Raw genomic sequence first — 22550 nt, 5'->3', positions numbered from 1 at the left:
TTTGGCAGATTTCGAAATGGTAATTTCAACATGGAGGATCAATCCCGCTCTGGACGGCCTTCTGGCATTGATGATGACATTGTGCATGCCTTAGTGGAAGGAAACCCAAGGATTACAGCTGAGGATATTGCTGAGAGGCTGAACATCGATAATTCAACCGCTTTTCGTCATTTAAAAAAGCTTGGATACATTTCCAAGCTTGATACGTGGGTGCCGCATCTCCTGACTGAAAGGAATAAGCTGCAGGAAAACTGCAGGAGTTGCAATGGGAAATTCTGCAGCACCCGCCATATTCTCCAGATATTGCGCCTTCAGATTTTTATCCGTTCCGGTCTTTGCAGAATAGTTTAAATGGCAAGAATCTCAATTCCGAGGAAGCTGTCGAAAAGCACCTTAGAAACTTTTTTCAAGAAAAACCAAGTTCTTTCTTCAAAAATGGAATCGACAAGCTTATAGATGGTTGGAAAAGCATTGTAGAAAAGAATGGAGACTATATAATTGATTAATAAAAGTGTTATCTCTAAAATATAATCTATTGAAGTGAATATATTTAAATCGGGCACGAACTTAGGCAATCACCCAATATAAATGTTTTCTCTCTATGTTTGATATTATTAGGCTGATGCGTTTCATTTCTCATAGTTCTCACGGTAACAAAAACGATTGTATCCCCCGCACGCTTTACACGATAATAAACATTCCTGTTGATCAATTAACGCGGATAATCGTGAATTTTATTGTAGCATCTGTTGTAAGCGATATCCAGGTGTTAAACGAAGGGTGTGCCTATGAAACGTTCGATACTTTTTTTCTGCCGGAATCGGTATGAAATACGATCGTCTTCCGGTCTCGTACGAATGAGTGACAAATAATTCTCGTTGTTACGAGAACATGTCAAATGCTATATAAATTGATAAAATGTTTGAATACAGTATAATACTTGACATAGCGATATCGTGCAATTTTACTTTGAATCGGTTGAACTAAAATCAATATACAAAGATATATACTTCACAGAATGCATCCCGGTTGATCAACGTTCACACGATTGCGCAGATGGCGCCGTTAATGTTAGAATTTTACCAAATAACGAGGTAATCGGGGTGGGCGTAACCGTGACGGATACAGGGGCGATCAAAACCTCGAGCTATTTGTTAAACCTACGTAATTAAAGAGCACTTTTTCCCAACGCCATATGCAACTCTTATTGGCTCATCATGCGAGAATCGGCAATTGTTAATTCAATCCGCAGATACCAGGCGATGGAAATACTTCAAAAACAAGATATGGTACTTTTTTTTTTTTTTTTTTTTTTTGTAACAATGTTTGTTCTCTTTAAGTGATCGATGAGAGACATAATACGATGCCATTTTTATAATATTGGCGCCAACATAATTAATATTGTCTATGATATCTTTAAAAAAATTGTACAAATTAGAAACTTGCACATTGCTTCCTCATCATTTTATTTCGCTCGCAAAACTTAAGCTTCTTAAAACAAGCGAGCATTTCAATTTTGGCTTTCTTATGGAGGAAGATATCTCAAAATTTGCGAAAGGGTATGTAGACATATTTTCACAAAATTCAAAATTTTGTAAAAAATGAACTCTTTCATCGATTCTCACCAAAATCAATACCAACTATTAATGATACTTTATTTATATAAAGAAATGTAATCCAATATTTCAAAATTTACAAAAAGTTACAGCGTGTACAAACATTTTTCAAAAAATTTAAAATTTTATAAAAAAATGTACCCTTTCGCACCGATCCTCATCAATTTCAATCATCAACCATCCTTTAACAATACTCTATTCAAAAGAATTTGTCTATTAAAAAGAATTTAGCCCGCTATCTCAAAAATTGCGAAAGTTAGAGATTGTACAATGTACATTCCGTCACACATACGGACATTTTTTTAAAATATGACTTTTCGACATTTTGGAACATTCTAAACACATTGGCATAGAAAACTGGAAAAAAAAATATGCATTTCTGCATTGTTGACAGGGTTGTAGATGGGATTGACGTAGTAGATGATAACGTAGTTCGTATTGTCGAGATCTTACTGTTCGAATAGGCCGTTGTACCTGTCAAAATTGTATTATTTGTTTCATTTCATTCTCTGTTTCAGCTCGTACGCGTACGCGTAATAATTTTTTTATACTTAAATTAGAATTTGATATTTTTATTTGTCTGGATTGTCTGGCACGCAACTATTAGACAATCGATATTTGCTTATCATATGTAACAGACGGGGAAAATAATTTTTTATGAAAAAAATAGAAGTAAAAAATACAGAATTTTCTCTTGATGCTGGTTGATATTAGTCCCTTATATAAAAAATAATTTTTCTCGTGGATTAATAAATTTTTTTTTTTTTTTTTTTAAAGATATTTATCGATTTATTTGATACAGATTTTTTTGTATTTTCTCGAAAATAAAACTAATTAGGGAATTATAAATTTTTACAAACTTAGCTATCATATAGAAATTACTATTGTTAAAAGGATACAAAAAAACAGAGTTACCTAACTGTAGCTAAATAAAACTTCCATCGCCATTATAAGAATCACTATTCCAATCGCATATGTTTTTTTCATATTTTATTTTAAATTTTCCTCAAGAATCCACCGTATATACACGTTTTATCGCTATTAATAGCGACTACACACGCGATTTAATGGCAAATACAATGATATTAGAAGAAAAAAAGTAAAAGACTATCGAGAACACACAAGTAGTGGGAGAAATTGCCTATTTATTATGATTGTCATTGATCACGAAAAGCAATAATGATTAGTTCGTCTCGCAGAAAAGAATAATTACCCAATTAAGCTAAGCGCACGGCAGTGGTTAATACAGACAACGAATATGACCCTTTCTCTCAGTCAATCGGCTTTTATATGTATTATCATTTCATTTTCTGTCAGACGAGATAGGATATCTCATCTCGTTTTTCCCTATAATCGATTCACTATATTCTAGAGATCATCATTTAGCCAAAGATGATAATTTTTGAAATTTCCATATTTAACATTTTTAACATTTTCATATTTTTGTAATCTTAATCTTTTAAAATTACGGATTTAAATGTTGAAATAAATTCTTTGATTAACAATCTCGCGTTTAATCGCATGTATTCTAAATGAACGTCATTTTCAGTTACATCGCATATTTCTGCCAGACGAGATAGGATATCTCTAAATCTTGTTTTTCCCCCTAATCGGTTCGCCATATTCTAATTGTCGTCATTTAACCAAAGATAATAATTTATGAAATTTTCATTTTTAACGTTTCTTATATTTAATATTTTTCGTATTTAACATTTTTTATATTTAAAGTTTTCATATTTTACATTTTAATATATTTTTGTAATCTTAATCTTTTAAAATATTACGGATTTAAATGTTGAAATAAATTCTTTGATTAACAATCTCGCGTTTAATCGCATGTATTCTAAATGAACGTCATTTTCAGTTACATCGCATATTTCTGTCAGACGAGATAGGATATCTCTAAATCTTGTTTTTCCCCCTAATCGGTTCGCCATATTCTAAATGTCGTCATTTAACCAAAGATGATAATTTATGAAATTTTCATTTTTAACGTTTCTTATATTTAATATTTTTCGTATTTAACATTTTTTATATTTAAAATTTTCATATTTTACATTTTAATATATTTTTGTAATCTTAATCTTTTAAAATTACGGATTTATATGTTGAAATAAATTTTTTGATTAACAATCTCGCGTTTAATCGCATGTATTCTAAATGAACGTCATTTTCAGTTACATCGCATATTTCTGTCAGACGAGATAGGATATCTCTAAATCTTGTTTTTCCCCCTAATCGGTTCGCCATATTCTAATTGTCGTCATTTAACCAAAGATAATAATTTATGAAATTTTCATTTTTAACGTTTCTTATATTTAATATTTTTCGTATTTAACATTTTTTATATTTAAAATTTTCATATTTTACATTTTAATATATTTTTGTAATCTTAATCTTTTAAAATTACGGATTTATATGTTGAAATAAATTTTTTGATTAACAATCTCGCGTTTAATCGCATGTATTCTAAATGAACGTCATTTTCAGTTACATCGCATATTTCTGTCAGACGAGATAGGATATCTCTAAATCTTGTTTTTCCCCCTAATCGGTTCGCCATATTCTAAATGTCGTCATTTACCCAAAGATAATTTATAATATTTATGAAATTTTTTCATATCTAAAAATGTTTATATTTTTGTAATCTCGATCTATCAAAAATATAGATTTAAATAGCGAAATAAATTTTTTAATTAACAATCTCGCGGTCAATCGCATGTATTCAAAATAAACGTTATTTTCAGTTGCATATTATTGCACAATGTATAATTATACATTGGATAACATAGCAAATGCGGTGGAATAATTAACGGATCACGCACGAATGCACCCCTTTCCTCCGCACGACCGGACATTATAGTCCGGTTTTTCGTTTCTGCCGTATCATTACCTTCTTTGTTGACGACTCGTACCGATGCGTGCTGCAATCGGGACCAATGAAATAAACCCGAGCTCCTTCTACCCCCATGCGAGCCACCCCTCTTCCGATTTCGATGACTCGCGAGCAATTGCGGTTTCAATTATTAGCTCGACATGCAGCACGTGTAGGTGGACAAAGCATTAGAATGGATGGCGTATTGTCGTAACGAAAATCGATCTGGTTGCGCAACGCACCCCGGGGGTGGTCATTAATCGCGCATTAAACCTCCACCGATCGTTGGTCCCGCTCTCAATCGCCACGCCATTCTTTCAGCTGCCTAATTTGCGGTTACGCCTTACTTTCTCGTCCATCAATTTATTGTACCGCTCAAGCGATACTAGATTTATTTCGAGAATTATTGCTGCAGATTTTCGAAGAAATTTGCTTTAGCATATTGAGACGTTGCTTATTTCACTTATTGTGATTCACTTCTTAAATGATGAATCATAATTCCTTTTTATATACGTAAATTTTCTTTAAAATTTTTTTAATGTTGAAATCTCTCTTTCTACTTTTTTTTTTCAATGTTTTTCTCAGAAACGATAGATATAATATTTGAAATATTTTTGCATAAAAAATTTCATTTTATTTCAGAGAAAAATTTAAATAACAACATTTCAAAAATTTAAGAGAAAACTCTCTCGAGAGAAGAACTTTAGAGCTTTGTTTGATTTAAATAAATTGCCTTATTTTTACTGCACTCTTCAAGCAAACTTTTCCATTACTTTGTCCAAGGTAAACATTTGTTTGTATTGCGTTTACATTGCGCTGTAACAGAATCCAGGATCCGGACCCGGGGTGTGTTTTTTTCATTTTTATTTTTATCAATATTTTTACCGGGAAATTCGTACCGCGATAACGCGAGCAACTGATCAATTTCGACCTGACAGATAAATTTTTTAGTTACTTTCGTAAAAATTAGCATTCTACAAAAATGATTATTATGTGTTTGTCGTAATATTTAGGATTCTCTAATTAAACAGCCCAAATTGCAGTAAATCGAATTTTTCGGATCGTTTTAGAGTTTTTTTTTATCTAATATATCCGAATAGAAGCAGACAAATAAAAAGAGAAAGAGAGAGAATTTAACATTGAATTTAGATCAAATAATAAAGTAATATTAGATGCGATATATTGTGAGAAGAGGACAAAGAAAAACCGGTTATTTCCGTTTCGATCTTTTCTCCGGTCTCTTTCTCGTCATGGTAGAAAATATCTTTTCGGATTCCGTTCACTCATAAATTCAATTATATAAATTATATCGTCTATCGAAAAATGCGCGATGTAGCGAAACATTAAAAAAGTTCCAAAAAACGAAGTACACTGTCGTTTCGACGCATCTGCTCGTTTACGAAACCCTTCGAGTTTTATCGAGCGATCTTCGCTCAGCGAAATCGTCGAGTAATTCTTGCTTTTTTTTTCTATGGTTAGATTGTCGTTATCGTGATTAAGTTTTGGGGATCTATTCAAGCTATCTAATTTATCGAAAATATACACCAAACTGATGATTGAACATTGCGTCGCAAACGCGTTAGAGGAAAACATCTGCTGTATTACGAAACCCTTCGACTTTTATCAGTCAATCGTCACATGGAAATTGTTAAAAATAATATTGAGAGATGATCTAGCGACCCCGCGGAGCGACATAACGTCGAGATTTCGATAGATCAAGCCAGAGATCGATTTTGTTCAATCGACCATCTGCTGCGGCGAAGGGTTGTTTGTGCCAAACCCTTCTTGGACCTTTGAACCTTTACATGAGAGTGGTTACCCACAATACACGGCGAAAGGTGCACCAACGATACGAATAAACGGGCACATTGTTTGTTTCATTCGTCAACGAATATTCACGAATACCGGTTAAATTGAAATAATTATCGATACTTTGCGATCCAAAATTATTTCAAAAACTGCAAAATGGGTTACTTGCTGCAATAATTAATTTCCGTCATGCTATATTAACATTTAATTACACAGTCCGAGAAGAAAAGAGTAGGGGAAAGTGGTGAAAACCGGGTACCTTTTTGGATTTGTTTTCCTACAAAAGAATCTGAGAGTGAAAAAAATTTTGCCGAACGTTAGTAGCCGTTTAGTGAATCTTAAACTATAAGAAAATAAGGGTGGTTGATGAAAAGAAATGTTTGATTACCATGAATAACGAGATTTTGTGGAGAAGTCAAGGTATCCGGTTTTGTCCTATCGGCAGAGTCAAACCGGGTATCCATTTGAAAATATCCAAAACATCGTGTAATTACAAAATCTAGATTTCTTCTTAATCAAAAATACAATATAAAAAGATACATTTTATTGACAAGAATCACAAATAATGATATCCTCTCTTTCGACATTGCTGCAGGACTTTCTTATTTAACTTTTTAACTTTAGGGATCTCGATAAGCTTTTTTTCTTTTTTTTTTGGTGGTTTCTTTTTCCGAGCGTTAGCTTTCGTTTTCGATTGCTTTTTGTAGGGACACGAAGTCAGGATAACAGTTCTCCCTCCTTTCATTATATCAGATGTTTAAGTATCCGGTTTTGCCCCAACACAGGGAAAGTGACAAATACGGCGGTTGTATATTGAAAAAGTGCACGACGACACGATTCTTGCCTCGATATCGATCTTTTCGGGGCTAAAAACTTTGAACTTCTATTAAAAAAGAAATATTGTGTGTTTTAAAATTATAATGGCGTCAATCTATAACTAATAACACAAGTTAGCCATAGATAGCAGCATTTATTACGAAAAAAACAGGGGTACCCGGTTTGATCCGTCTACCCGGTTTTACCCAACTTTCCTCTATATAATTGAAAGCTTCAATATAATAATAGTATATTTTATTATGTAAGAGCTTGAGAAAAACAAGCTATAAATTTGATTTTTTTAACTTTGATATCAATTTTTCGATATCTTTGTAATTATATAGATTTTTCGATAGCTTTTATAAATGTTTGAACGTTCGAAAATATGTAGATTGTCGTATAATATGGCAAATTTATTTTTATATAGAAAAATTTATTTTTATATCGGCTCGTTGTCGCGCACATCTGTCCGAGCAGAATCGAGCTGTGATTTTTCTATGAGAACCGGAAGTGACCCGGAATTAACAGTGCAGTTGCACATTAGCTCGATAATATATGTGAGTACGCGTAACACGTAAACATTCCCACAAAAATTCATATTGGGCAAAGGTTTCCAACTCGCGCGCAGAGTTTCCCATAGAACACCCCCAACTATAAATAATGCATGTCGATTTGCTCTGGTTCATAGCGATTTCAAACGGAACCGTGACACCGAGACGAGACACAACTGGACAAAAGTGGGATTTACATAAATTCCTTTCATTCAGTGTGATCCGAGATTGACGCTTCTGATGAATAAATCTTTTTTTATGAGAAACTGTTTGAAGAAATCGTGACAAGGAAATTAATACCTAGATTCGTAGAAGAGTCCACGATTAAACGTAAATATCTTGCATCTCTGCGCGATTTTATCACATATATTTTGCTATGTGTAAATTACGTTCGCACCCGCAAACAAGTATATTTATTCTTACTGGAAAGAAATTAAATTCATGAGTAGAATCGAAGAAAAGATTACGTACTGCACGGGGAATAATTCGCATATCTAATATACAGGTGTCCCATTTTAAAGGACCCACTCAAATATATCAGAAATACTGCGTTAAATCGAAAAATGTTTCAAACAAAAGTTGTGTGGCTTCAAGGGGGCCATAAGACGGTGACAATGATTTGACCTTGGAAAATCATTTGAAGGTCATGTGAAGGTCAACTTTAAAATCTTGAATAGAAACCCCCATTTTTTATTTAATATTCTTGTAGCTGACATCCAGGGCTTTCCAAAACACTATAATAAACTATTTTTTTATTCAGTACTTTTTGAGTTATTTTATATTTTAATCTGACATATTTTGATATAAACAATTAAATATCTCGTAAAATATTCAGTTTTCGATAATCTTACCGTAATACTTTTATGTACAGAATAACGAGACAAATCAATTAGTATAACATCATTATGTCGTGTCTTCTTTTCGCTATTTCTTTTATCTGATGTAATTTTTATTTTTCATATTAATTATTGAAATATTACAAAAGTAAATATTTACAGTGATTATTTAGAGAAATAGTTTTTCTAAAATTTTTCTTTTTGACAACTTATTTCAGGTATATCATTATCCTTAATTAAATTTATTAATTCTCATTTTTGAACTTTAAATTATCTTTAAGTGATATAATTATCCATAACTTTGAAATTTTTGATTTTAATACTACGTTTTCCTTGATCGTTTAATAATTTACTTGCCTCAGACGTATCATGGAGCAACCGAGTTTTGTTTAACTCGATATGATTATGAAAGAATTATCCCGAATGCGCATTGGTTCGTCGCGAATTAACATGCAGTCCAAGAGCCGATATGCGGCGTGTAAATTGTGTGAAAACTTTCTCGAGGGACATCTGCAAAGACGCAACGCGAAACGGAGACTATACGGTTACATGCGTAAAATTTATGTTGCGTGAAGCAACCGTCCTCGCAAGAGCACTTTTTCCTTCGTGAGAAACGGCTGCGATGGCGATCGTCCGTAACACGTCAAAACGTAAAAAGTTTTACGAGATAATTGTAATATTCGTAAATAACATGTAAGTATGCAAACGAATACCCTGGCGCAGCAAAAGGAAGAATTTGAAAGAACGGATAGAACTTTATTATCAAGTTTTTGCTCATAAATTGATACGATTAATAGTATTGGAATTATGGAATTATATCACTATCGCTATCGTTATCTCTATCTCTATCTCTATTTCTATCTCTATCATTATCACTATCACTATCACTATCACTAATCACTATCACTATCACTATCACTATTACTATCACTATCACTATCACTATTACTATCACTATCACTATCACTATCACTATCACTATCACTATCACTATCACTATCACTATCACTATCACTATCACTATCACTATCACTATCACTAATCACTGTCACTATCGCTAATCACTATCGCTGTCGCTATCTCTATCGCTATCGCTGTCACTATCACCATTACTATCACTATCACTAATCACTATCACTATTACTATCACCATTACTATCACTATCACTAATCACTATCACTATCACTAATCACTGTCACTGTCATTGTCATTGTCACTGTCACTGTCACTGTCACTGTCACTGTCACTGTCACTGTCATTATCGCTATCGCTGTCGTTATCGCTATCACTATCTCTATCACTAATCACTATCACTATCACTAATCACTGTCACTGTCACTGTCATTGTCACTGTCACTGTCACTGTCACTGTCATTATCGCTATCGCTATTGCTATCGCTGTCGTTATCGCTATCACTAACTCTATCACTATCACTAATCACTATCACTATCACTATCACTATCATTATTACTGTTACTATCACTATTACTATCTACATTATTAAAAGATGAAAGTTTAAGCGTAATTAGAAAAAAAAGTTAAGATATTTTTATCTAAAAAAATATTATCGTAAGCAACATACACATGTATCATACGCCGGTAGCTATAAATTATGATATAATTTGATGATCTCTTTTTAATTTATTAGTATTATTATTATTTTTTGCAATACATATTTTGTGATATTATTTATTCGAATAATTTGCTGCTTATGTTTTATACACGTTGGTGAATTGCGGTCTGTAATTTGTATTGTCGATTTCATAATAACATAACGACATTCACCGCTTTTTAGTGCCTTCTATCGAAAATGCATTCGCGATTTCGTAATCGCGATCCGAATGAGCGGCAGTTAACGCCTATTATGCGTTTCATAAATGTTAAAATTTCCGTTGGCGCGTTGTAGGAAACGGTCGACAGAATCCTTTGAAAGTATTTCCTTTTGGAGGTATCGACTTCCGGATTAAGAACCCATTGTCACGAAATCGATCTGGGGGGGGCACGCGTTTCCTGCGTTAGTGGTATGGTTTCCCATAAACGCACAGTCATTGATATTGATTAGATAATACATTTGAATAATTGGGCCACGATATAAGAAGAAAACTTTAATCAAACTTAAAAGTAAAAATTTTGGGAAAGGCTATCTTTTTATTTAATAATTTAATTTTAATTGACATAAAAAGCATATTTTTTATATTGTTCATTGTTTATAATATTATCATTTAGTTGCTATGAGAGAAAAAGATTTAGTTTTTTATTCTCTTTAATTTGTAATGTGCAAAATGTGAGGGAAGATGAAGGAGATGTATATATATTTCATCCCTTTTTTTCATGATAGCGTTTTATCTTGTAACTTCCTCTCGGAGATTTGTGAATCGATCCGGCTTATCGCATGTATGGGAATGACAACGGCATTATGTCTCACGATAACACATCAATTTTCATCGACGCAATTACACGAGGAGAATAGTATATTTTATCGGATGTTAATACGCCATTCGGTTATACAAATATTATTCGACAAATGTCGTTTCGTTTGCAATGCGTAAACAATCGCATATATATATATATATATATATATATATCGACGTCTATAAATAGAGTCTGCATTAGATTTTCCGTTTCAACTGTGCCAGAAAATTTATTGTCTCGATCCTTATTATTCTTGATTGCATATGAATAATATATGAGAAAAAAGGAGTTTGAAGCTTACGATTTTTATATAATTTAATCCGGAAAAAAATTATATTTACTTAATTTTCGCGTTAAATTAGATTTTTGTTTTAATGATACGCTTATGAAAGTTCTTTCTATTTAATAGATTTATATTTTCTATAACATCTGCAATGTATATCGATTTACGAAAGGAACAGAACGTGATCATCGTTCAAGGGTCTTCTTTATGTAACCATGACCCGTCACTTACATGCTGGGGGCACATGAACCATATGGTTCATGTGATCGATCATGCACGCGATCATTTTGGCGTTCAAGCTATCGAATTTGCGAAATTTAAACTTTGCACGCGCGAGTAATTTTTTGCTACACTTGAATGGCTTCGTGAGAAACTAACTTTACGTTGTATCATCGTTATCTTTGACGTATTTTTAGATTTATTACTAATAATTTACTACCAATAATTTTTAAATATATCATTAAAATAAGTATATTTTACAAAAGTGTATGTGTGTGTGTGTGTGTGTGATGATATATACTAATAATATTTTGCATTAAAAAAAGAAATTACCTAATACAATCAAATTAATTTAGTATTAAATATATTTTTTATATTAAAATGTATTTTTTATTGTTTCATGATAAAATGCAAAATATAAAGTAAAATATAAAGTAGATTACGTTTTTATACAATTTGTCTTTTTCTGAAGACTATTGTCATACACATTTCGAGCAAGATGATATTTATAAAATAAATTTAATTAATAAAAGAAAAACTAATTGCATCCTTGAATTTTATCCACGATTCTATTGTTTAGTAATATATTGATACATTTTGTTAATCAGAAGTACAGAAAACAATAAGAACGGAAAAGGACTATCGGATGTGCGGCGGTTTGCATAAATTAGTGTTCAATTATAATTAATTTGCATAAATTATATTAACTTATGGCATACATTACATAAAAGACGCTTCTTATTTTGGCTGGAAACCTGAAGGCGAGGATGTTTTGCGAAAAATTGCGTTTGCGTAGTAAAACTGCGGTTGCATAATTTGTGAATTCGTTCGAGGTGTTCGGGCACATTGTTCATTGTGTGACAAGCTGCACCTGCAGTTTTACGATTGCTAAAAGCGGAAGAACTCCCCCAAGTACATGCTTCACCTGTGCTTTTCTCTTCTCGGACGTGTGCAGGGTACGATAAAAGGACAATGGACGGGTATGTTAAAAACGGCATTTATCTGCATAAAGATCGACGCTCAAATGCAACGAATGCAGAGGACTCGATGCGTTTAAAGCGCTTCACGCAGTTTACGATCCGTCACCAGTGATTATAATCTATTGTACTTAATTTATATTAATAAATGAATATATGAATGAAATACATACATATACATGCAAATTCGTAATTAAATATTTTATAAAAAATTAATATTGTGTTATTACTTTGTGTATTATTTTTTTATGGCAAATTAAATTGTGGAATAAGTTTTCTTTATTTTGTCAGCAATTTTTTTGTAAATATATCTGGAATGATTTATGCACAATTTTATATAATTGTATTTTATTTTCTAATAATTTTTTAAATATCATTCGGAAATTATTTATTAAAAAAAGTAACTTTCAGAAATTATTTTATCGGTAAAGAGTATATCCATTTCACTAATATATAACGTAAGATGGGTTATGCATCGTTACCTTCACTGCATTACCTTCTTTTGATTATACTGATGCTTTGCTTATGCTTTCTTTGATAAGGGTACTCTCTACCTTATCCAAGATGCGTCTGACATTTGATATAAGATGTCACTACACACCATTTTCTTGATGCGTATATGTATAATAGTGCATTAATTTGTGTGTATTTATATGTATTGTGAAATAATAGATATAGAAACGATTTATTTTTTTATTTTTTAATTAAGAAAAAATTAAGTAAAATAAATATATATATATTTGACAAAGTATTATGAGTATCGAGATTTTCATTTCAATTTGTTGAAAGAATCTTTCATACGTAGAAACACAATTTTAATAATTCAACTTCCGCTTAATGCGTGTGTGTAATAAATTTCTAAGATAATGGAAAGTCGAACAATTTAATTGCAGTATCTGATACCGCAATAGCAAAATATCTGATATAGTATTTTCGACACGGCATTGTCTTTCGAAAGTTTCCTTTGTCGGGTGAAAGTCATCGTTATAATTCGATGAAAAACTGTCCTTTATTCCGACTCTCGACATATTACATGGATACCTTACCCACTTTATCATTAAATATATATTTATATATAAGATTAATAGTGCATAAATAGTAAAAAATTTATGCTATACAATACGATTTTCTTTACTATAATTTACAGATATTATAACGTTAGTTAATTAATCGTTTTAATTACAAGTTGAAACTATTATATCCAGATTATTAATTTAAATTCTTAATTATTAATAAATAAATTGACACGTTAAAGAAGAAATAAATTTTCGAGTAGAGATCGCAAAGTATTGTATCAAGATTTTACATTTTGTATTTTACATTTTGAATATCGCAAGACGATTTGCGCAAATTACACATAGACGGGGAGAGTGTATAGATATCAAGGTGGAGGATTCACTCGCCGGCACTGATAAATTTATCATTTCTGTCTATTTACATCTGAATCAATAATCGATGTCTTAGATACACCTCGCGTGTAGACACAACCGTGCATCCGCATCCCGGAAACGTGACTTCAACTAACTTTACGTTACCCTGTTCATTTCAACTTTCATATCGAACCGTGCTTTGAACCGTCAATTATTCTTAAAAATATAGCATTTATTTTTATAAAATATAAAGCTAAGAATATCCTGCTTTCTTTCTCAATCTTCTCTTTTCTCGATCTTTATCTGACAGATTGAGAAAAATATTTACACGCGAATCGTGTTCAACAAGCATTGGGACATTTGGGGAAAGTAAGTAAAATTTTAAGTGAATAATTCTCGGTATATTATTCTCTTTCTCTTCAAAGAAAGAGTAAAGATATTTGCAACACAATTGAAGGGATTACAAATTATTAAATATTCGAAACAAATATTTAAGAGATAAGATATAGAAGTACAAAATCGCGCTTCTATTTGTTAATAAATTAAACGCAACTTTTACTCGTTATTGACAAATTATTAGAGTCTGCGAAAAAGTAAAGAGACAGAGAGACACATATTTTCCTATATATATGCGCAGTATATGTACAATATAAATATTCGTCAGAGTGGCTTCATCTCGATTAAATTGAAAGCCTGGCCAAAGCGGCAAAAATAATATCTCGAAATTTAAGAATTAATCCATTATTTATTATTTGTCGTGCGCAATATCACGATTTTATCGTCATAATTTTATCGTTTGACGTACAATATAAATTACGCATGCAACGTCACATTATCTTACTCATACAAAATTTCACAAATACACGTGTTTTTCCGTATTTCGTCATATAATTTATTGTATCGACTTATCGCGCTTGATTAAATTGCATTGGAAGTATCTCGTATTTGTATTCGATGTGATTATTGGCGATACAAAACTGGGACATTTTCATTCTTATATGCAAATCATTGTTTTTTAACAGCTGCAGTATACATATTTCGCAGAACGCAGCGCAAAATTGTCCGATTGTAATAATAATTAATATTCTGCAAATAATATACATTGCGCAAAATGAAATGCAGTGTCATCGTGTTAAAAAAAAAAAAAAAAAAAACATTATAAAAATTAAATTTGAATATGTAACATGAAACATTTTTCGCATTATATTTTCGTTATTCCGAACAATCCTGCATTGGAATGTACAATACATAGAAAAAATTCTTAAATATAACATTTTAAACTTCATGTCATTTCGGATCAAGGACATTATTTTCATAAACTGCCTAACTAAAGCTTTAAATTATGGATTATGGTAATAAAGTCTGTTAGTTTACTGCGTGCATCTGACACATAACTTCCGGCTGTAAGAAAATAAAATACAATATATTATAGCTTTATGAATAGGAATCTATGAAAAGGAAAAATAACATTAGCTTTCTCTCGAAAATTAGCATTTATTTATGAAAAATTAATATTAATTTTTAATAAGTCTTATTTATATTTTAACTATGCAAAAATGCGAAATATCTTGCGAAGATCTTTCTTTTTAAATTGTTTATTTGAGAGCTCGTGAAATGCACAAAAATCGTGAATTGATTCTTATGATTCTTGTGCCTTCTCGAAATTTGAAAAAAGTTTGCGCGTACGTACCTGCGAATGAAATTATTAATAGAATTTTGTACTAATTTTTATCACAAATTATAAATCGTGTATTATATAATATGGGTGTTAAATGAAACTTTAAACTTTTTTGCGAGTACGTTATTAAGGCTACTGGAAAAAAATTATTTCCACGTATTGTCATCGTGTCATATAAAACCATTCATCGAAAAAAACGTTGCTTTTCTTCTCTACGTGAGCGTCTGAAAAATTGATTAAAGGCAGATGCGCCTCTTATTAGAGCGTTTCCGCGCGGTGCAAAACATTACGCTTGCTCGAGATGATAAACGATGTGTACGAGCGATGTCGTTAATCATTCATGATTACAGTACGGAGACACATTTCGTGGTGTGCATATAAGCTATTTCGCATAAAATTATACATGTGGGTGTCCTTAATTTTCATAAAAGATAAGATAATTCCGATTCTCGTCTGCTTATTAATCCAAAAAGATAAATACGCGTTTAAGAATATTCTTGCTTATTTACATACAACACATGTTTGATCGATCTTCTTTCTCGTGAGGTCTGGTTAGAAATTCGTTTTTTTATCTATTATATGGAAAAAAAAAAAAAAAATTAGAGTGCAAAGGAAATACAAAGTCCACAAAAGCCTAATTATTAGGTCTCGTTTATTCATGAAAAGATGTATTTTGCAAATAATATGCAGATTGAAGAAATTGATGAGTGATTTACCTTATGAAGCAGTGTATCTGCAAACACTCTTTTGACTACATAAGACCTTAGTGTCAAAGAAACACCATGAATATTGTTTTTTTAAGAAGCAGTGTATCTCGAAAGATATATCGAACGCTTATCTTCTTACATTTGAAAGTTAGAGGAGAATCATAAGAATGATGATGTTTTCATTGTGAAGTTTCAGTGTGAATCATATTAGGTGTACAACTTTGCTTCCGCCGTTTTTCTATAGATGGCTTTAGCGGTAAGTAGTGGTCGAAATAAATAGATCATAGACGTCGTGCAATAAACTTGGGCATCTGTCAACATAACCCCATAGAAACATTAGTCGATTTGTGTCCGCGTCATAAAGTTATTCTCGATTGAAAATGTCAGTTTACGAGCCAAATTCTCGTCATTTGCGGGAGGTTTTAATTTTCTGCTTCAATATGAAGAAATCTGCGGCCGAGGCTCATCGAATGCTCTCAAATACTTATGGTGAAGCCGCTATTAGCGAAAGAACGTGTCGCGAGTGGTTTCAACGCTTCAAGAACGGTGATTTTCACGTCGAAGACCGGCATAGCGATGGAAGAGAGAAGGTTTTCGAAGATGCAGAATTGGAGGCATTACTTAATGAAGACTCGAGTCAAAGTCAAAAAGAATTGGCACGATCGTTGGGAGTGGACAATACTTTGAATCATAAATGTATAACCAGTTTTTTACAATAAAGCCTCGAATTTCGGAAGAAAAACAGCGGAAGCAAAGTTGTACACCTAATATATCAAAAGATAAATCTAGTTATATACTCTAGTAGTAGAAAGAGGCATCGTAAATAATAATTCCTTTATTATGGAGTATAGTGCATCTTGAAAAAACACATACACTTTTGAGCTGGAAGTCAGAAATCAAAAGAATACTACGAATAATGATACTTTTACTACGAAACATCACACCTTTAAAAAACATGTCAAATCGTGGATTTAAAAAAAAAAAAAAGCATCCTGAAATATTTTACTATGGAACAGAACATCTCGAAGGATATGTTTAGTTATGAGCTCATCCAGAAATCAGAAGAATGTCGCGAATGATGGTCCTTTTGTCATGGCAGCAACACATGTCAAAAAATACGTTCGGAGCTCGTGAGAACCAGGAGACGGGAGAGCGTTGCTAGAGATTTCCTTTACTATGGAGCGATACACTGCGAGAGGTATGTCCTGTTACAAGTTCGTGAGACCCAGGAATCAAGAGAGCATTGCAGAATCAAGAGATAGTCCTTTTACTACGCGCAGCAGCTTCTATCATCATACATCTCTTCCATACCAAACTCGCCCTAATTCTTCGATTACAGAACGCGCTACATCGTCTTGTGCACGTCGTCGCTCATCTCACTATCATCGTTTATTTCTTCACATCATTTGTCTTCATAGGGAAGTTATTGCCGTGGACCGCACGATTTCGAGAATCATCTGATTAACTCTGATGAAAAGTCGTAAATTTATACGCTATTAAATAATTAATTGAATAAAATATAGAAAGGATCCATTATTGGATGAAATTACGAACTCGATTTGACGAAATATTTATTTAAGGAGGCATATCCGTTTGAAACCTTGAAAAATAAATACATTCTTTTAGATTTTTTTACAGCGCTATGACTTGATAAAATTATTAACTATTATTAACTACTTAAATAAAAATTTTGAGCCTAGAAAAATTTTTTTTTCAAAGTTATGCGAATACTTGCAGACTTGTGCTTTTATGCACGGTATGTGCAACACGGCGCGATTTTCATATTTTTTGAAATTTTGAAAAAAACTCTCTTGGATAGTAGATAGCTGTTACAATGTTTAATGAGAAAAAAACTTGGATTTTTTTATTTCAGATATGATCTTTCATGCACATCGTGCAACCACTTAAAATTTGGAGGAGTTCCGCAAATAGTCTGATAACTTTCAAAAAAAAATTTTTTTCCAACTGAAACTTTTTGTTTAGGTAATTAATAATATTGTATTAATATCGTAAAAAAAATTAAAAATGTTTATCGAGTCGTTGCGCTGCAAAAAAAAATCTAGAAAATGTACTCAATTTTCAGGTTGAGGTTTCAAACGGGTATTCCCCCTTAACGTATACTATTCGTATTCTATACGTATTATATTTTTATATTCGTGTTGATATTTGTTATCATCGTTACTGAAACAGTTTGTTGTCAAATTTAAATTCCAGACTACAATATATGTATAGAGATTTAGATTTAGACTCGAACGCATCGCTATAGGCGAGATTGATAAATGAATGAGCTTATAATATATAGTTGAAATATATTTTTATTGCATATAAACCGAGAATCTCTCATGTGTACTCTTTACACGTAAGATCGATAAGGAACTAATCGACGTAAAGCAGGGAAAAGCGATTCGAAAGTCGCATATGTTTCCAAGGAAGCGGATAAATGTGGCTTCCGTCTTGCGGAGCGCGGAAACCGCAACGATCTTAAAAAATATAATGATATCGTGAGAGGATGTTTTAGAAGAGCGAGAACGAGTTGAACTAATTCGGCCAGTATATTTTATCGGTAATAAAATTATTATACTTCGTGTGTGTGAGAGAGTAAGCCGATTACATCTATGCGCATCTAACGAAATCTTACACTGATTTAGAAAATACGCGTCGACGTATATATTATTGGAATACATCAAGTTCCCTTGAGATTCCTCTTTCCGGCGAATTTATTGAAATATTTGATTAAATTTTCATAATAAATCCCTTAATTTTATTTTTTATCCAATCGACAAGTCGCTTTTTCGCTTACGGATGCAGAGTCTTTGAGTAAAATCGAACGAATTATAGATTATAATGCAATAATCAATTTACAATTTATAATTTTTTAATTATACTCTTAATTATATATCGTGGTATCAGACGCTTGTATGTATATATATACACATACATTTTTTCAGATATGTCGTATGTACCGCACATGCGTTGCACTAACGGATAACGGAAATATAGTCCGGTCAAGGAAGGAGAGACACCACGTGTTTTAATGAGTAAAAAACGAGGGACAGAAAAAGAGAACACGATAACGCAGACTTGTTATAAGAGGTCGAGGCCGAGTGCAAAATTTAGATGTGGATATGATGACGAGAAGATTCAAGCACAAATACGAAGACGAGGAAAACCCCGTTTGCCTAATATCCCAATTCTGTTTTAATTTTTAGGGTAACGGGAACGCGGGGGGATCGTATCATCGATGATTTGTTTTTTGTCTACAGGAATTATGATCTGTATTTTATTTTACTCATGCGGCATTGTTTTTCGAAGAATTTCTTTCTCTTTGCGTCATTGTTAATGCTTTTATTGCTTTATACCTTTATAGGATAATACGATTTACCGGTCATGGAAAGCTTTATTCTTTCTTTTAGCTTCTTTTTTTCTTTTTTCGATTTTTCATCGTCCACGCTCGAACTTCTTTTCTTAATAAACAATCCAGGGCCATTTGAAAGGTAAACCTTCGAGCAAAACGACTTTCAGAGCCTGCAGTAATGTACTTTCACATTTGCGAGACCAAGGCATTGAATCGTTGGAAACTCGTTTCGTGTTACAAGAGTACGAGAGAGAAAGAGAATGTAAGATGAGGAATAAGCTAGAGGAGAAAAATGAGAGAGAGAGAGAGAGAGAGTAAGAAAGTAGGAACACACAGAGGAGAGGGATCAAGTCGTGCTTTTCGCGATCAGCGTGTGTATGAGCGATTTGTAAATTTGCTGGTGAGAGAATTTTCTGCGTCGAAAGCAAATCGTCCTCGAGTATCCGCGCCAAAGTGTGGAAATAACGATTCTCGGATTTTTCACAGCTATAAACGATAAATCGTTACGGTTTAAGGGACATGCCGGATTTCGTTCGCCGATATCGGTACAAGTCGCTACGTTCCTGACTGCACTTTGGGAACTGCGATCGCTCTATGCAACTCTGCCAGCACTCTGATATTTAGAGAGCGATCTGTATTCACGTCCCCGCGCGTAGGGCACCCAGTATACGGTGACCCAGTGACACGTGAAAAATCTTAGCGTATACCGCGTCGTTATCGCGTAATTATTGCTGGCCGAATTAGAATTGTCTAATCGCGATCGGAAGTTTCGAGACGAATGCGCAACGATGAGTTTGTGGGCTAATTTCGACGATGATCGAGCGAGATGACAGCAGTTGCACCGGTATATAAGAACGCCTTTATACAACTCCAAGGGATCAGTCGCATCGTGACTAATATCGATGCGCGACAATCGTATAAATGGCTGATAAACTTTTATTGATAAAAGTGCCTATAAAATCTAATAACAGTGGAAACAATTGCATGTTGTTATTGTATAATTATGAAACTTCTTATGTCAGAAAATCTTTCGCGGGAAAAATAAAGGACAAATATAAGATCGCCATATCTCACGTTAAATGAAAAATATCTCACGTTAGATGAAAGATATTTCAAATTCACAGTAGGAGATTTTTATTTTAAGAGTTCGGAGAGGGGAGAAAGAAGGATAAAAATCAACAATGAACATTTGCAGCGAAGAATGTTATTGCATGAGAAGTTTCTTAATAGCCAACAATAAATATGATGTTCGAAAACAAAAAACCAAAAAAAAAAAAACGCACCTAAAATGTAATTCCGACTTATCGCATTCAAATTGAATTCGATGAAACTTTATTATTTCCAACTGTTAAAAGCAATTACGGTATGATAGTAAACCATTTAGAAATAAACTATACGTTATGAGTCATATTAATTAATGTCATCATTTATTATTTTATTTAAGTCGTTATCTATTAATGTTTACAGTTAGTTGTAAGAAAGCCCTGACTCACACAAGTATAAAGTAACTTTCTCACAATAATTGCTGGCTCCTTGAAACCTATGGAGAAAAGAAACAATCTTCATACTCTTGTATATAAATTTATTTCTTATAGAAAAATCGAAAAAGACAGAAGTTTTGGAAAAATCTAATTTTATTCTCATCTGTTTTATTCGATACATTGAAATCATGCAATGAAATTAAGAGATATTTGTCTAAAATATCATCTCTGTAGCTTGATATATGGACACTTTTCAATTCGTAGCGCCGAGTTTTCCGATATCGAATTTAACTGAAAATCGCTATCGTGGACGAATAATTATTTAAAAAAAAAAAAAAAAAAAATGGCGTTTTCTTATCGCCTAAAATTATATTCGTGGGTGGAGCTGAAAGTACACAGCATGGTTTTACATGTACCGAATTAGAAGTATTTCGCGCCGGCTGTCTTTATATTGGCACTGACGCGAATCGCGTTCTCTCGAAGATCCGATTTCACTTGGCTCACGCAAACGGGAAGATATTCCGCGACGAGGGCGCGAATTGTGTGTGTATATGTGTGTGTGTGTGTGATTCAAGATTTCTTATTATATTATCATTTCTTGCTGCGCGTAACGCGGCGGCAAATATGCGTGTAATTGAGATGCAAAATTATGTCAGTACCGAAAAGAAGTTTCATATATATATATATATATATTCTCTCAAACATATATCCCGATTGTAACTATAGAGTTTTTTTTTTTTGTAATGCTTGTCGAATAGAATGTCCTAAAATAATCTGATGTTCTTTTAATAAAAAATTATTTAGCTCATTTAGAGTCGATTTTTCTTTAAGAAAGAAATGGAGAAAGATTATTTCTTGTTGTTACTTTCCAATATTATATAACTTTGTAATGAAATTTTGTACCAAAATTTCCCTCTCTCTTATTAAATTCCAACTAAGATTAACAAAAAAAAAAAAAAAAAAAGCATTTTTTATCCATCCGATATTCTTCGAAGTTTAATTCGCACGAACTTTCCTTTCTCTCTCAATCACGTATAATTCGAAAATTATTAATACTTCGATATTTTCATTCGAGAAGAATTGACTCTAAATTAGCTAAAGAGAATCTTTCATTGAGAGAGAATATCCGATGGTTTTGAGATATTCTATATTATATATAAATAACAAATTATATAACAAAAAATATCTATGTAGTAAAAATATGTATTATACAAGATTTATTAATATCCGATACGTTTTTAAATTTTTATGCGTAACATTTAGATATTTATTTATTAATTTATTGCGGTGCGGCACAATACATATGTATATACATTCTTTACTTTGTTTGTTATAGAAATCGAAATGAGTATATAAAATTTTTCGATTTCTATTAATTGATCGTTTGTTACGTAATAAACAATCTTTTTACGAAAGAAATTCAAGAGAGAGCAGCGTCATTTTTCGCATTATTGCAAATTGCGTCATCAGAGCAGAGTTAAAAAAATATACGTGTCTGTTATATTTAGCTTAAACATATTTTTGCGGCCTGGCAGAATCGAGAGGCACGCAGTTATATTCTGG

The 22550-nt window shown here is 32.4% G+C and overlaps 1 long non-coding RNA gene across 2 annotated transcripts in view; it reads left to right on the top strand.

Annotated features, from left to right (window-relative positions):
• The window catches only part of LOC138939619 (uncharacterized), a 104132-nt gene that overhangs the window by 80827 nt on the left and 755 nt on the right, over positions 1-22550 (top strand). Inside the window, exon 3 of one of the 2 annotated variants that reach the window (XR_011447873.1) lies at positions 19100-22112. The exons of the other annotated variant lie outside the window; for it this stretch is intronic. This is a non-coding gene — a long non-coding RNA (uncharacterized lncRNA). Of the gene's footprint in view, positions 1-19099; positions 22113-22550 lie in introns of those variants that run through there. 2 annotated transcript variants of the gene reach the window in all.

Source organism: Polyergus mexicanus, unplaced genomic scaffold (assembly GCF_030449975.1).
Source record: "Polyergus mexicanus isolate NDT 795.1 unplaced genomic scaffold, iyPolMexi1.0 SCAF_14, whole genome shotgun sequence".
Classification (NCBI taxonomy): domain Eukaryota; kingdom Metazoa; phylum Arthropoda; class Insecta; order Hymenoptera; family Formicidae; genus Polyergus; species Polyergus mexicanus.
Note: the sequence above shows the minus strand (reverse complement) of the source record. Positions and strands in the feature narration are given on the sequence as shown.